The sequence below is a fragment of the Mustela putorius genome, unplaced genomic scaffold, assembly GCF_011764305.1.
Source record: "Mustela putorius furo isolate JIRA1106 unplaced genomic scaffold, ASM1176430v1.1 tig00000095_pilon_pilon_pilon, whole genome shotgun sequence".
Taxonomy (NCBI): Eukaryota; Metazoa; Chordata; class Mammalia; order Carnivora; family Mustelidae; genus Mustela; species Mustela putorius.
Window position 1 is genome coordinate 27,369,802 of NW_025421280.1, and position 15,905 is coordinate 27,385,706.

At 53.5% G+C, this 15,905-nt stretch overlaps 1 pseudogene; it reads left to right on the plus strand.

Annotated features, from left to right (window-relative positions):
• The first annotated feature begins 10,508 nt into the window (after positions 1–10,508).
• Positions 10,509–10,738, plus strand: LOC123394424 (annotated as a pseudogene).
• Positions 10,739–15,905: the final 5,167 nt, after the last annotated feature.

Here is a 15,905-nt window from a genome sequence, read left to right on the forward strand (position 1 = left end):
GTATTCTCGATCTCTCAAATCAAAATAATAATAATCATCATCATCATCATCTTAAAACAACAACAACAAACCAGAGATTTAACGCTCCACTCAGGGGCTGCTCCAATGAGGGGACAGGGGGCTGACCCTGAGCCCCCAGGTTCCCCTGGATTTGCAGGGCAGGGATGAGCCTGTGTCTCCCTGACTGCACCCGCCTCCACCCTTCCCGGTTTCTCTCCCTTTTTTTCCTCTTTCACCTCTTTCCCTGTCTCTCCCTACTTCTGTCTCTCCCAGAACCCTGCCTGAGGATCGCCCAGACTACCCCTGCTGGCGCAGGGTAGTGGTCAGTCTAGGCACCTCCCTAAAGCCCAGATCCTAATGTCCCTGCATCTGTCCCCACTGTGGCCTCAGGGGCAGCTCCCGAAAGCCTGGGACACTCACTTGCCGTCCAGAAGACCCAGACTGCGTAAGAATCTCTCTCAAACCTAGGAAACCCAGCTTCTTAACATCCACACACCACCCCGCCACCAAGGTTTTAGATGGGAAAACTGAGGCCTGTATCAGGAACAAGTCGCATCCAGAGCCTCCAGCCCCAGGGACATCACTGGTCATTCTGGCCCAGCCACCAGGCTCTGTGGCTTCAGACCGTCCTCCAAGTGTGCTGTCCCCTGGGCCTGTCCCAGAAATAGTCATTTCAGATGCCTCCACCCCGGGGAAGACTGGGCAGTGACACTCTCACCTCCCGGAGCTGGTTTCCCAGAGGTTGTGGTCTGGCAGGTGGCCCAAGTCATGTCCCCGTCGGTCCCATCCGAGGCTGCCTGGTGCCAGCTGAGAGTGGGGGCTGGAGGCGGGGCTTGAAGCTGGAGCTTCTAGCCCAGGAAGCGCCTCATTGGCCCCACCCCCTGCCTTTCATAATAACCGTGGGGGTGGGGCCACAGGGAAGGGGGTCTCAGGCTGAGGGTCCTTTCTTCAGGAAGCCCCCGGAAACCTGGGGACCCCCAGGTCTGGGTCCCGCCTCTGGCCTGGGCTCTGTGGAACTAGGAGTATCTAGGCCTGAACCCTCCCAACCTGAGACCTTGGACTTCACCCTGCAGGAGGCAGGAACCTGAAGGTGGTGAAGAATGAATGAATGGAAGAGTGAGCAGTTCTACAACCCCCCGACTTGGAAGGCCATACAGGTGGAAACCTGAGTTCTTACACACCTGGAGCCTCCCACCCCAGTCCCCATCGGAAGCAGGGTACTAAGTAGTACGTTCTAGGATGGGACATTTGATGCTGCTGGCCCGCCCCCAGGCGGAGTGCCATCCCAGCAGTAGGGTCTGGAGCCTGAAGTCCTGGGTTCGATTCCCCTCTCTGCCACTCATCAACCTGCATGACCGCTCTGTCTCTCTGGGCCTCAGTTTCCCCTTTTGTAAAACAGGGGTTGTGCCCTGGTCTCAGAATCGCTGAGGGGAGTAAATGAACCTGTGCGAAGCTGGGTCAGGCCTGTTGTCAACCGTAAGTGGTGAGCGGCTTCCCTCTGACAAGACTGAAATTATAGAGACAATCAGAGATGGCATGACGAAGGTGTTTGTATCAGGAGGCCTACTGGCCCGGTGAGTGAGGGGTGGCCCCGTATCTCCCTCCCGGACCCTGGCCACCTCTTAACTTCCCACTGTCCCTTTCAGGGTCTCTTTTACCTAGATTCCTCTGCTCCCAGATCCTCAGTTTACCTCCCTGTGATATGGGATCAAACAGACATCCTTGCCTCTCTTCTCCATTCTCCAGCAGAACTGCTCACATATCGGACCCTTTCTTCCTACTTGTTCCTGCCCCGTATCAGTCTATCCCTGAGACCAACACAGGCACTGCCTCCCCGGTCTCCTTGCTTCTGCTGCCAGCCTCTATAGAATCTTCCCTCCATGGTGCCCGGAGGCAGACTTAGCTATCCTTCCTTTCTCCAGAACCCTCTATGGCTCCCATCTCCCTTAGGGTAAAAGCCGGAAGTTCACTTGTAACCGCAGGACCCTGCTGGTCTCGCTGGTCCCACCTCCCAGCCCCATCCTGGATGTTGCCAGAGGCTTTTCCGTCTCTACAAGGAAGCATTCAAGGAGAGACCAGACATAACGGTGCAGGAAGGAACATATAATTAAAGCAAAAGTACAGTCTGAGATGTGAGAGCAGGCAAGCTCAAGGGAGAGGCAGTTGGGCCTGGCTGGGGTTTGGGTCTCTATCTGTTGTTGATAGTTATTAATTAAGGAGTGGAATATTTATTTCTTGGGGAGGAGACTTTTTGGGGAACAGGGTTTTGTGCTTTTTTTTTTTCTTTTTCTTTGTTTTGGGTTCATCTAGTTCAATCTGGCTTTTCGTGGCTTTGTTTTGGAGACCTGCCAGGACAGACCTCTGACTTTCCAGATAGCTGACTGGCCTCACAGTTTGCTGGCCTCTAGGCATCCTGTTAAAGCCTAACTAGCTGCCTACTCCAACACAACCCTTTCTCCCCTTGATCTACATGGACTTCCTGAAAACGCTTCCACATCAGGCCCACTCAGCCCCAGGGCCTTTGCACAGGCTGTGGCTCTGCCTGGGACAGTCTTCCCCAAGACACCCGCGTGTCTCCAACACCTCCTTCATCTGGGTCTCGGCTCCGATGTCCACCCACATTACCCTTTTTCTCTTGCCATCAGCAGTCTGTGTTTTATTCACAGCCGTGTTAAGCCAACGTGCTTCATCATTGCGCTCACAATTACTTTCGTGATGAGTCATTTCCCAGACGCTTACTGTGTGCCAGGCCCTGGGCTGGGGGCTGGGGACAGCGCTGAGGACAATTGAGACATATCCCTGCCCTGGTGGGACGTACGGCCTGGGGGCAGGGAGAGAGATGGACAGAATGAATAAAAGAGGACACGTGGCCAGACGCGACAGAGAGAGGGTCTTTCTCAGATCAGACCTCCTGGAAGAGGGGGGGCATTGAGGCCCTGAGATGAGAATGAGCTTGCTTCTTTGTGTGGAGGCAGAGCCTGGAGAGCATGTGGGGAGGGCAGCAAGCCTGGACTCATGGGGCCCTGGGGGCCTGGGAGGGGGCTGCCCTTCACCTTCAGAGCAACAGGGCACCCTGGGATGTCTCAAGGCAAGTGACAGGATTTGATTCATGTCTCCCAAAGGAAAGAGCAGCTATGTGGGTCTCCCCAGTTCACAGGCAGGGAAACTGAGGCTCAGGAAAATGAAGTCACTTACCCAGCATCTCTGGATCTAGTGTCTCCAACCAGGAGCCTGCAAATCCCTCCTTCCTTTCCACCCACCCCGAGCCGCCCAGTTGCAGGAGGGTAAACTGAGGCACAAAGGTGCTGTCACTTCCTAAGGTCCCAGGGGAGCACAGTAGTCAGCCTTCCTCCACTCCCCTGGCCCCTCCCGGATGCAGCTTCACTGGGGGACTTTCTCACAGGGAGGAAACAGCAGCGGCTGGTTTCACAAGTGGGTGGCCAAAGCCTCAGCCCAAGTTTCGGTTTGCAAATAGTGTCAGGCTCCAACTGCCTGCCTGCCCCAGCCACAGCCCGGGAAGGCTTGCAGCACCACTGTCTGTGTGCGAGATGGCTGAGCAGCCCATGGGCTGGGGGGCAGAGGGGGAGCGAGGAGCGGGGCAACCCTGGACAGAGGGGGCAGAAGGCGGAGGGTTGGCCAACGTCAGCGGTGGAGCTTGGGGGGGCGGGGCCTGGGAGTGCACCGAGCCCTCCTCCCCACGGAGCTTTGATCCCTCATTCAATTCACAGTCAACCATTACTTCATGCTTTGCTGAATTAGCACATTTTATTCTCCCAGGGAGCATGTATTAAGTGCTTACTGTTTGGCAGGCTGTGTCCCAGGTGCTGGCTCATTTGATCCCCCCCCCTCCCAATAGCTCTGTTAAGGCAACGTGCGAGATTCCTGGGGCTGCTGGAACAAATGCCCATGAACCCTGCCTGGGTTTCAACTACAATATTCTTACACAATCCAGTGGGGCCGGAGGTGGGGGTTGGGCAGTGGTCTGGAAGTGGTTGCAAGGTGCGTTCCTCCTGGGAGCTCAGAGGGAAAGCCCATCCCAGGCCTGTCTCCCAGCTTCTGGAGGCTTCCAGCAGCCCTTGAGGTTCCTTGGCTTGGGGCTGCAGAATCCCGATCTCTGCCTCCATCTCCCTGTGGCCTTTGTCTCTCTCTTTGTCTTCTCTCTTATAAGAATACCTGTCATTGGATTTAGGATCCCCGGAGTCCAGGATGATCTTGTCCTCAGACCCATAACTCATGCCATCTGCAGGGACCCTTGTAAAAATTGGACCAAGTAAATCTGAAGATCTTATTGACCTTATGAAGCCAGGAATGGATGGGACAACATTGCACTTAGCGAGGAGTTGTACAAAATGGAAGATTTTTACAGGAAGGAGGATGGGGTAAGACAGTTATCAGCAAAAGGAAAGAAAGGGTTAGTCCAAGCAAGGCCACCTTCCCTTAGGGAGAAGGACAGGGGGTCTGGTTAGGTGGATTACCTCCTCTTCCCTAGGAGAGTGGGATGGAGAGGGCCCACATGTCAGACAGCTCACTGGTCCGACAGCTCACTGATCAGAAAATTCTTGGGTGACTGGTTAAGACTTACATTCTGGGGGAGGTTGAAACTGCAATTAGGTTAGGCATTAAGCCCCTTTCTAGTGACTTGGCCCAAGCAATATCCTTTTAGGTCGGTGGTTTTCTTTTTAATGCCCTTTATGGTCCCGTTCTAAGGTTCTTTTGGGGGCCACAATCTAACGTTCTCCGTGCAGGTATTATCAGCGCTACTTTAGGGGAAACTGAGGCACAGAGCGATCAGGCTGCTGATGTGAAGGGCTAGGACTTAAAGCCCAGCTGTTTGGAGCCTGAATCTGTCGAGAGCCTCCCGGCTCTTGAATCACCTCCCATCTGCTGTGGGCCACATCCTTGCCAGAGCTGGGGACACGAGGTGAGCGAGAATTGGCAGCACCAGGGACGTGATCTATGAACCTCAGGCTGATGGATGTTCAGGGTGTTAGGGTGTGATCTTAAGATCAGGGGTCTCCCAAAGTGGGCTGTATGGTGTCCTCCAAAAGACACGGCCACCCAGAACTTGTGAATGTGACCGTATTTGGAAATACGGTCTCTGCATTTGTCAGTAAGGTAAGGATCTCGAGATATGGTCATCCTGGATTAGGATGGGGCCCAAATCCAATGATAAGTGTCCTTATAAGATAAAAGCAAGGTGGGGCGGATCTGAGAGCTGAGCAGGCCAGATAAGACACAAGCAGAGGCTGGAGCCAAAGACTGAGCTTTTTGTGTGAAGTGATGTGAGGACCCAAGTGAATTATTTTTGACAGGGACTCTCACTTCACAGATTCTTTTATAGAATTGTCTCCCCTCCCTGAGATAGACCTTCTTGATCTTGGAGCAAATCCTTGACCTGCATAGGGTGTCTGTGGGCATCTAATTCCAATGTGTTGGTCAACCTGTCTTTCCCGGTGCCAATATCCCTCTGACTTAATTACAGGCTTTGTCATGGGTTCCCATATCTGGTAGGACAGGTAACACCCCGCCTGTTCTGTGTAAGTATTTTGACTATTTGCAACCGTCTGCTCTTCCAGGTAAATGTTTGAATCATCTTATCATGTTCCAGAGGGAAATCCCCTGCTGTGACTTTGATTGGGATGGTGTTAAAACTTCAGATGGGGGGGAGAAAAACCCCAAACCTTCAGATGGGGAGAATTAGCCTCCTTTGAGCCTTAGCCTCCCTGTCCATGAATATGGTACATCCACTATCCCTGTTGTTTCCTTGGGATCTCTCTCCTCTCTCTTTAAAGATTTTATTTATTATTTGAAAGAGAGAGAGAGAGCATGAGCAGGAGAGAGGGGCAGAGGGAAAAGCAGAGACACCCCCCCCAAGGAGGAAGCCTAACGTGGGGTTCAATCCCAGGACCCTGAGATCATGACCTGAGCTGAAGGCAGACGCTTAACCGACTGAGCCACCCAGGCATCCTCCATGGCATCTCTTAAGGCAGCCATTTCTGTTTCCTTGAAGGGGTGAGAACATTATTTATTTCATTTATTTCCTCTTTCCTATGTAGGGAGTCCTCCAGCTGATTTTCTGTTTGACCAGGGTATGGTTTCCCCCACTACATTCCTGATAGGACCAAGTTGTTTTGTTTGTTTGTTTTCAGAGGGACCCATTTTCACATGGCCAGCATCTCCCCTTGTCAGTTTTGGGGGTGCACATCAAGTTCATTTTAAGCTTCTGTCCTATTTGTCCTCCTGTTCCCACTCTTGGTGGAGGCCATGGTTCAGAGGCTTTTCCTGGTGAAATGAGGGGCTTCTCCAGATCTGGTCATTTGGATTCCAGCCCATTTCCTCAGGGACATCAATGATAAGGCCAATCTCAGTTCCCCAGCCTCAGGGAATGGGATGAGAGTCCAGTTCCCCTAAAACTCAGGCCATCACTTCTCACTCCTCCTCATTCTTCTGGTCTGGCCTCCCCTCACCCCAGCCTCTCCCAGGATCCTAGCCCATTGCAGGGGGAGTGGTCACTCTGTATGTTACAAGTGCCTCCCCTGGGTTAGGAAGGAGCAGTCTCTGGCTGGGTCATTCCAGCCTCGCTCCTGCTCCCGGCAAGCGTGGGGGGTGTGAGCCACCTACCTCTTGCTGAAATGGCAGGGAGATGCCAGGGGCAGAATTCCGAGCCACCTCCTTGAGGCTGCCTGGTGCCTCTGTCTCAGGCCTGGGGCAATCTCAGACTTTTCTCAGCAACCCCCACTCCAGCGCCTCTGGGCTTGTCTCCAGGAAGAGCTGAGATTTCCCTCCATCCTGGACATCAGGCCTGGGATCAGACCCAGGAGCGCAGAGATCATTTTAAAATGCTTGTGTTATGGAAAATTTCAAACATGCCCTGGAGTCAAGAACGCGCCCTGACCCCATGGGCTGTCTCCAGACTTGCAGTGATCCAGGAGGCACTGACCCATGTCCATGACGCTCCTTACCCCTCGACCTTATTAGGGTACTGCTAATCCCAGAGTCACGCTCCTTACCCGAGACCTGAGATGCTTCTCACAGGACAAGCCCCGCTCCAAAATCTAAGTCACCCTTGAAACCTTTCTCTCTCCCTCTCTCTCTCTGTATCTCTGTCTCTCCCTGTCTCTCTTTATCTCTCTTTCCCCCATCTATCTCTTTGTATCTCTCTCCTAGTCTCTCCCCCATCTCTCTGTCCTCTCTCCCTATCTGTCTCATCTGTTTCCCACTGTCTATCTGTCTCTCTCCCAGGTGGATTGGGTGCCCAGTCTCACCCCGCCCCACCCCCACTCCGGCATCTACCCCTGGGCCTCTAGTCTGAGTGGGAAGAGACATACTGTTGAACTGTCCAGTCAGTGGTTGACGGGCCGGACTTTTGAATGAGGTCAAAGTTGTCCTTGCTGTGCCTGAGCCGGGGCCCAGCTGCCTTGTCCCGCGTGTTAACCCCTATCCTGACAGTCACAGTGCTGAGTCCCCTTGACCGGCACTGCAAAGTCCCCTTGAAGGGCCATGAGCTCCCCCATTTGTCACCCGGAGTCCAATGACCCGGACTCCTAATGACCCAGGGACTCCAGGGCCTCAGGACGCAGGCCTGGGCTCCTCAGCCTCCCCACGATTGTTCTAGAATAGAAGCAGCACCACAAGTGGACCTTGTCAGGGGGCGGCTGTGCACTGGGGATGGCTGGGCCACCCAAGCAAGCCTGTCCTGTAGACAAACAGCTCAAGTGCGGGGCCATGGTTCGATGTGCGATATCTCTGTTCTGTGGATTGCCATCAGCTGAAAGCAAATACATACAGCAGAGAGGATAAAAGATATTAAATCCAACCCAGGGTTTACTTATCCCTCCTCTATAGCACCTACTACACCACCCCCAACCCACCCGGTCTCCATGTGGCCAGGGGGTTACGACCTCCTCGTACATCTCGTACCTAACAGTATGCGCATGTGAATTGCGTGAAGGCTTTGCATGTATTGCATTAATATTCATGTGACTGAAAAGACGGATGTGCTTTATTTTGAAGTGAGAAAAAGAACACGAACAGGCACGCCTGGAGAGCTAGACTCTGTAGTAGGAATGTTTTTTTCACCCTTCCCTGGCTGTAACCTGTCACACAACTTCCTGAAACAGAAGACTTTGTATCAAAGCATTTGGATTTTGTTACGATGTTGCCTTCCCCTCCCCACAGTCTTAAAATAAAATATCATATAACTATTTTAAAGGTCAGCTTTGTTGGGGCACAGCTCACATACAACAGAGTACAGTTGGATGAGTATTGACAAAGGGATACAATTCTGAAACAATCACTCTGGATAGATTTCCATTACCTAGAAAGCTCTATCGCCCGCCACCCTCTTGCAGCCAATCCCCTTCTCCAGGTATACGGTAAGTTATAAATACTGGGTGAACACATTTGTCCTTACCAACTGGAAACAGTGAGTTATAGATTCAGCAGGTGGGGAGATGGAGACTGCCTCTTGCCATGGTCCCCTGGCATTGAGCCCAGAACGGGTCCAGGAGCCTGGGGTGAAGGTCTGCCTATGGATACTGGCAATTGGCCAAAGTCCCATTTCATAGCCAGTACTACTGAGGCCAGAGACAAATGGCCCAGACAAATGGTCCAGTGACCCAGATTCCAGCCCTGAAACCTGGGCCTCCATCTTCTCACCTCAGAACTGAGGATAAAAAGGAAAGGTGGCTGTTGTTATAGACTGAATGTGTCTGCCCAATATTCATAAGTTGAAGCAGCCCTAAGCCCCAGTGTGATAGTGTTGGGGTGGGAGCTTTGGGAGGTCATTAGGTCATGAGGGGAAACCCCCATGATAGGATTAGTGCCCTTAGAAGAAAAGACACAGGAGAGCTGGCTTCCTCTTCCTGCTTTCTGCTATGTGAGGACACCATGAGCAGGTATGTGTCCGTAAACCCAGAATCAGCCCTCAACAGACATCAGATCTGCCACCACCTTGACCTTGGACTTGCCAGCCTTCAGAAGCATGAGAAGTCCATGTTTGCTGTTAGCCCCATTCTATGGTAGCTTGTCATAGCAGCCTGAACAAAGATTTGCTGCATCATGGTCCCCATGTACCCTCAACCAGTAGCTTCGTCCTTCTGAATCTCGGTCTTCCAGTCTGTGAAATGGGGATATTTCTGGGACCAGCCTGCTGGGGGCTTTTGTGGCTACTAGAGGTAGCTCCAGCAAGGCTTGGCTGGAGATGTTAGGCAGCTATGATGACTGTGGTTGCTACTGTTTCCATCCCAGCCCTGGTTTTCAGTCCTGAGAGTTCCCAGCGGGGCATCCCAAAACTCTTCTCTCTGCCTTCTGACTCTACACAGCATCCTGTAGTCTCTTATTCTTCCTGCTCTGTGTCCTGGGAGGTAGCCATGGCAATGGGGCAGAGGACAGTGCATTGGGGAAGCAGGTGGCTCAGGAAATTCCTGTGCAGAGGCGAGCTGACTGTTCATCTCACCTGCTGCCCACCCCTCCACCACTCTCCCCTGGCCCCTGGGCCAAGGTTGTGCTCAGACTTTTGTCTTTCCACCCGTGGGCCGTTGAGGGCACTACATCCTGCCTGAATTGCCAGACGACCCTGGCCATCCTAAACTTAGCCTTGACTATCTGCTGGAGCCTGCAAACTGTCAAAGGTAGCTGGGAGTGCCATGAAGCTAGCCCCTGAAATCATTATGTTCCCTCTCACCCCAGGACCTTTGCACACACGGATCCCACTGCTTAGGATTCTCTATTCCTGCAAACCTCCTCCTCCAGGTCTCTGGCAAGTGTCACCTCCCCCGGAAGCCCTCCTGAACTCTATTCAGGGGGTCCTAGCACTGAGTATCTCCCTTTGGCAGATCTTGCCCGACTTATAGTTTTGTATTTATGGTGATGACTGTATTAACATCCATCTCCCTTGTTGATGGGAGCCCTGAGCAAGCAGGGGTTGGAGTACCAGGCATATAGCAGTTATACAATAAAAAGTGATAGAATCGAGCAGTGACTTCAACAACTGTTTATTGAACATCGTCTTACATTTGATCAGCCAACTCCCCTGAGCCCTTCAAAGCACCCAGGTGCGGGAGACATCCTGTGAATGAACCTTCCCTTCTTCCTGTGGCCCAGAACCTCTTGCTGACATCCTAGTGAAACTCTTGAATGGTGTCATTCTTGTCATCCAGGCCCTGTTCCCCAGAGACACATGATGCATTTATGAGCTCATCAACAGACCATACTTAGGCTCATCCCCGTGACGAGGTCCTGGCAAAGACAAGGACAGTGAACATCAACACTACGATGCATTGGGCCCTTTCTCCGTGCCTGGCCCGAGATTCCCCTCAGGACCTTCACAGCTTCCCTTCGGGAAGACGTCCTCACAGGAGAGGCAGATGTGACAAATAAACATCTCATTTTCTTGTTTGTTTGCTTTGTGGTTTTTAGTGTAAGTAAATCCCATACAATATTTGGGATATACTTATACTAAAAATGTATTGCTTGATCTTTGAGCTTGCCGAGTAGATCTCATAAGCAAAGCTCACCCTCCCGAGTTGAAAAAATATTATGGACGAGATATTATCATTGAAATTAAATGGTGGCAGGCATGCCCAAGGAATACTGTGGGGGTTTGATCCCTTTAGGAATCTTGTGACAGATGAATGTGTGGGGATGGCAATTAGTGAGTGGGCCACAGGACAATATCGGAACAGCAGTAATATGAGGAAATGACATCATCATGTGAGCAGTTTTGGAACAAATATAAAAAATGGGTGTGAGGGGCGCCTGGGTGGTTCAGTCTGTTAAGCATCTGCTTTTGGCTCAGGTCATGATCCCAGGGTCCTGGGATCGAGCCCCACATCAGGTTCCCCACTCAGCAGGGAGCCTGCTTCTCCTTCTCCCTCTGCCCTTCCCCCTCCTCATGCTCTCTCTTTCTCTCAAATAAATAAAAGCTTACAAACAAAAAACAATGGGTGTGTTCAGCGGAAGAAATCAACTGCTCCCCCGTACCCCTCTCCATAACACCCATTTTGCTACAATATAAAAATCAGGTCATGTGAGGAAAAAAAAAGGGGGGTGGTGGTGCTGGTTGTCTGAAATTCAGTGTTAACTGGGTATCTCCCCTGTATTTTATCTGGACACCCTGATGCATCGGCATGCCCATTTTACAGATGGGAAGTGGAGCTTGTGATGTGCACACGGTGGCACAGCCGGGAATAAGCAGAGAGAGAGGATGCAAGCCAGACCCTGGGACCTGACACCGGCGGGACTCAATTCCTGCCTCTGAAAAGCAGGTATGAGTCTGGGGGTCCTCAGTGAGCAAAAACCTCGCCTTGCCTGGGCCAAGAACTCTTTCCACATTCCCGCTCCTGGTGCCAGAGGCAGCTAAGCGCAAAAGGGGTCCCCAGGACTAGGGCCCTCTGCAAACACCTGCAGAGGGGTCCGTCCCACCTGCCATCTGGACTCTGGCATCCGGAAGCTGGTGGTCAGCTGGGCCCCCTGTAAACAGCCGGTCTTATGTCACTGTAAACAGCTGGTGTCTAGAGCTGTTGTCACAGTGCCCAAGTCTCAGTGTGACTGCCCTGTGACTCGATACTCTGCCACCGGCCCCTGTCACTTGAAACTCAGTAAACAGTGTTCTGAGAATGGGCAGCAGCACCCCGTTTGGTCAGTCCGCTGCTCGAGCCAGGGGTCGGATCCAACTTAACCCGGGTCCCAACACCTCGTGAGCCATCCTCGCTCGCTCTGTTCTAATACTCTGTAAACAGCGAGTCTTGATAGCTGTTATTTGTCAATGGTAAGACACTGTTGGTGTCTGACCAGCTCTACTATGTCATAGCTGGCTGACCTGGAAGCACTTGGAGCAGAGTTCCAATATTTTGTAAACAGGGAGTCCTGATACTTACTTAGTTGCCTGATGAGCTCCCCGTCCTGGGGTTGGCCAACAGCAGCTCTGGCCACATCCCAGAAGGAAGTGACTTTTACGCTTTCAAATGGTGTTGGAAACAGACCAAAAGAGGACTTCATGACACATGAAAACTATCTGAAATTCAAGTTCCGTGGTCACAAATAAAGTTTTATTGGGATCCGGCCATGCCCACTCATTTGTGTCTGTGTATGGCTGCTTTCAAGGGAGCTGTCTGGCATCTGAGAGACTGCATGCCCCACAAAGCCTCCAATATTTATTATCTGACTTTTTAAAAAAAGATTTTATTTATTTATTTTGACAGAGAGAGAGAGAGAGATCACAAGTAGGCAGAGAGACAAGCAGAGAGAGAGGGAAGAGAAGCCGATGCGGGGCTCCATCCCAGGACCCTGAGATCATGACCCGAGCTAAAGGCAGAGGCTTAACCCACTGAGCCACCTACGTGCCCCTATTATTTGACTTTTTACAGAGAAAATTCATCAACTCCTGCTCTGAGCTCTGGGGCAGTCACCGTTCTTCCAGGCACATGGCATACAGGAGGCCCCAGTTTGGCCCCATCTGGTCCTGCTGGCTGAGTGGACCCCGGACCATCCCTGCCCCTCCGGTGTGGTGTGGACCATCCCTGCCCCTCCGCCCCACTGGATGTGAGCCAGGACAAAGGCTTTATGCATTGTCAGATCTGGCCGTTCCAGCCTTGAAGTCAGCCCTTTCCACTTTTTCGGTGACTCTAGGTAAGTGAGACACCACCAGGATTGACCCCAGGTACAGGAGAACAAACTGAGGTTTGCAGAGGGAGCCCACACAACCTAGGATGCGGAAGGAAGTGGTCAAAGCTGAGTCAGGACTCAAGAAAGGGCAGGGGAACAGCCAAGATGTGGGCGGGGTGACTCGCTCAAGGCCATAGTCCTGAGGCCTGAGAGACAGGAATGGAGGGCAGAGTAGCTTGGTTAGTGGGCATAGCAGGTGCAAAGGGCCTGAGGTAAGAACTACCTAGCAGTCTCCAGGAAGAGCCAGGGGGTTAGAGGCCATCGAAGGAAGGGGCAGATGGAAGGAAAGGAGAGCACTATACATACCCCGGCACAAGCTAGCTCTTGCCAGCACTCACCAGTTTCCACTACCAACAAACACCTATGCCCAACACCTAGACCCAGACTTGCAAATGCACCAAGCAGCCCCTGTTTGCTCCCCGTACCGGCTGAGATGTGTCAGCCCACATTTGGGCACATGCAACACACATGCACGCGCCTCTGGCAACTCCACAGCCAAGGCTGACGCGCAAACACACACATGCGCACTGGGGGCTCCGTTTATCTCCAGGCTGTCTGCAAACCCACATGTGTGCGTGCCCCCCCAACCCCCGCAAGCACAGCACACGTCATGAGGAGGCTCAGGAAACACTGCTGGGGGCTCCCTTGAGAGCCAGCTTCCTGTTTTCAAAGAGGCCAGGAACTGCTGAGGGAATGTTTTGGACAGACCCAGCCCCTCCTCCCTCGCTCGGCTCAGCATGTCCCATCCAGGCCCACAGACCTTTTATTGCTTCCATGCCCAGTGCTGACCCGGTCCCACAACGAAGTCAGGTTCCAGATGACAAACCCAAGACTCAGAGAGGTGCGGCCACTATCCCAAGGTCACACAGGAAGGAAGAGGTAGTGCTGGGTGTCCAGACCCTGAACCCCTACCCTACTTCCCCTGGAGCACCATGCCTGGGGTTGAGGGCTCACAGACGGGGAAAAGGAAAAGGCTCCCTCTTGCCTTGGACTGTGGTCCTGTTCTCGGGTTCCCGGGGCCATCCTCACCCAGCCCCAGGCTCTCCTGCCCTGTGAACCCAATTCTCCCATTCACTACCCACCCATGTCTCTCATCCGTGTCCCCAAAGAAGGGCCACCTACACTACAAACATTAAAGAAATGTCAGGTTCCAACAAAGCTGCCAGTAAAAACTTGGTCTCACCCTTAAGAGGCTGATGGGGGTGCCTGGGAGCAGAGAATCCCACACATCTACAACTGCCCTCTCTGCTCCAACCCCCCCAGGGCCGCAGGAATGGCTGAGGACACACCTGGCCCTCTCTGGCCTGCTATGGTGGCACAGGCTGTTCCCTCTGCTTGGAATGCCCTTTTCTCTAGCTCCCTGGAGAACTCCTCTTCATCCATCAAAGCCCCAACTCCAGCTTCCTCTCCTCCTGGAAGCCCTCCCAGGGCTCTCCTGCCCTCACCCTACCCTCAGGCTCTACCTCACTCCACAGGGCTGGGGGTGTTTGTGGATTTCACCACAATGACCTGGGGACTCTCTGTTCTGCCCCTCCTTAGGGTAGCAAAGATGGCGCCCATTCTCCCCTTCAGGAGTCCCCCAACTCCCGGGCTGCCTGGCCCACTCAGAGTCACTATTCCTGAACCAATCCCTGAGTCTGTGGTCACAAAAGGCTCTAACTGGCCAGACCTGGTCACGTGTCTGCATCTGGAGCAATGAGGGGACCCGGCTCCTTTTGCCGGAAGGCAGGTGGGGAGAATAGCTACAAAACCACAGAAACTGTGGAAGGACTAAGGGGTCCTCTGCCTGCCCCATCCTGGCTGGAGGGTCTTGGGGCAAGTCACCTGTTCTCTGTGCCTCGGTTTCCCCACCTGTGAATCGGGCTTGGCAGAGGGGAGGTATTGGAGCACTGCGGACCCACTGAGGCATGGCCCATGCCTCAATCCTGCTCAGCAGGCCCTGTTTACCGTGTCCCCGCCCCCCATTCCTTTAGTGTTCTCTGTGAATCCCCCAACTCTCCCTTCCACCCCCCCACCCCCACCCCTGCAAAGGGTCTCCCATCTCTGCAGGCCCGGATGGACACTGGCTGAGTCACTTCTTCCTCCTGGGCCCCTTGCCCGGCCTGTGCTTTCTGGGGACTTTCCTGGCCTTGACCATCAGAAATGAGGTGGGGGAAGCGAGGGCAGAGGCACGCCCGTGGACAAGCCTATGCACACCCTGGCGTGGGTTCAAAGTCCCCAGCCTGCACCCACGTGTGAGATGGAGGGCGTCTTACCTGCTTCCTGGCAGAGCTGGGGGACTCCACACATGAACAGCCTGCACGCCCTCCCTCTCGAGCCGTGCGCACCCACTGTCAGTACTGTTGCACCTGCTTTATGTGCGCGTGCATACATGTGCACGCGGGCCCATGCTCATTGAGGTCCAGGCTCTGTGCCCCCGGGTCCGTGGGCCTATCTCTGTGTTTCCCATGTGTGCATGCATTTCTGTGCGTGCATGTGTGTGCGTGTGTGTGTGTGTCCTAACAGCCCCAGACGGAGAGACCCAGCCCCTCACTGGAAAAGGTGCATCTAGGTGGGGGAACTCTTTGGGAAGAGATGAGAGGGCTGGGAGATGGCTGGTGGGTTGCGGGCGCAGGGGACAGCGGCAGGAGGTGTGTGCAGGGCACGCGAGGCCGCAGGTTTGGGAAGAGGCACAGGGAAGGGCTTGGTCAGTCGGCTGAAGAGATGGGAGCTGTGTGTGCCAGCCTGGGGGCTAAGGCAGAGCTGAGCTTTGGGGACGAAATGGCACGAACTCTAAAATATTCACTGAGCATCTCGTGCACGCCCAAGGCTGAGGATAGAGCAGGGCAATGGGGTGACTGACACCACACCAACAAACAAGTAAATATAGAACTCCAAGGAAGGGGAAAGACCAGGAAACAAAAGGCATCAGGACAGAAGTAGGGGAACTGCAGGGCGTTTGGGCCCAGAGACACAGAGGACATCCTGAAGAGGTGATTTGTGATCTGCTGGGGAGAAGGTCCTGGGCCCAGCTGAGGAGAGGGAGCTCCAAGTAGAAGGCAGAGCAGGTGCAAAGCCCCGGAGGTAGGGATGAGCTGACAGAGGGGCCCCATTCAGGAAGATCTAAGCCCAAAGTAGGGAGGAGAGGCAGCAGGGGGCAGCACTGGTGGGGAGCAAGGCCACCAGGACGGGCTGTCCTGTAACCGGAGCCTGACAGGAACCCTCCACTCCCACCCCACCCACCCCCAGTGCTCCCTGCT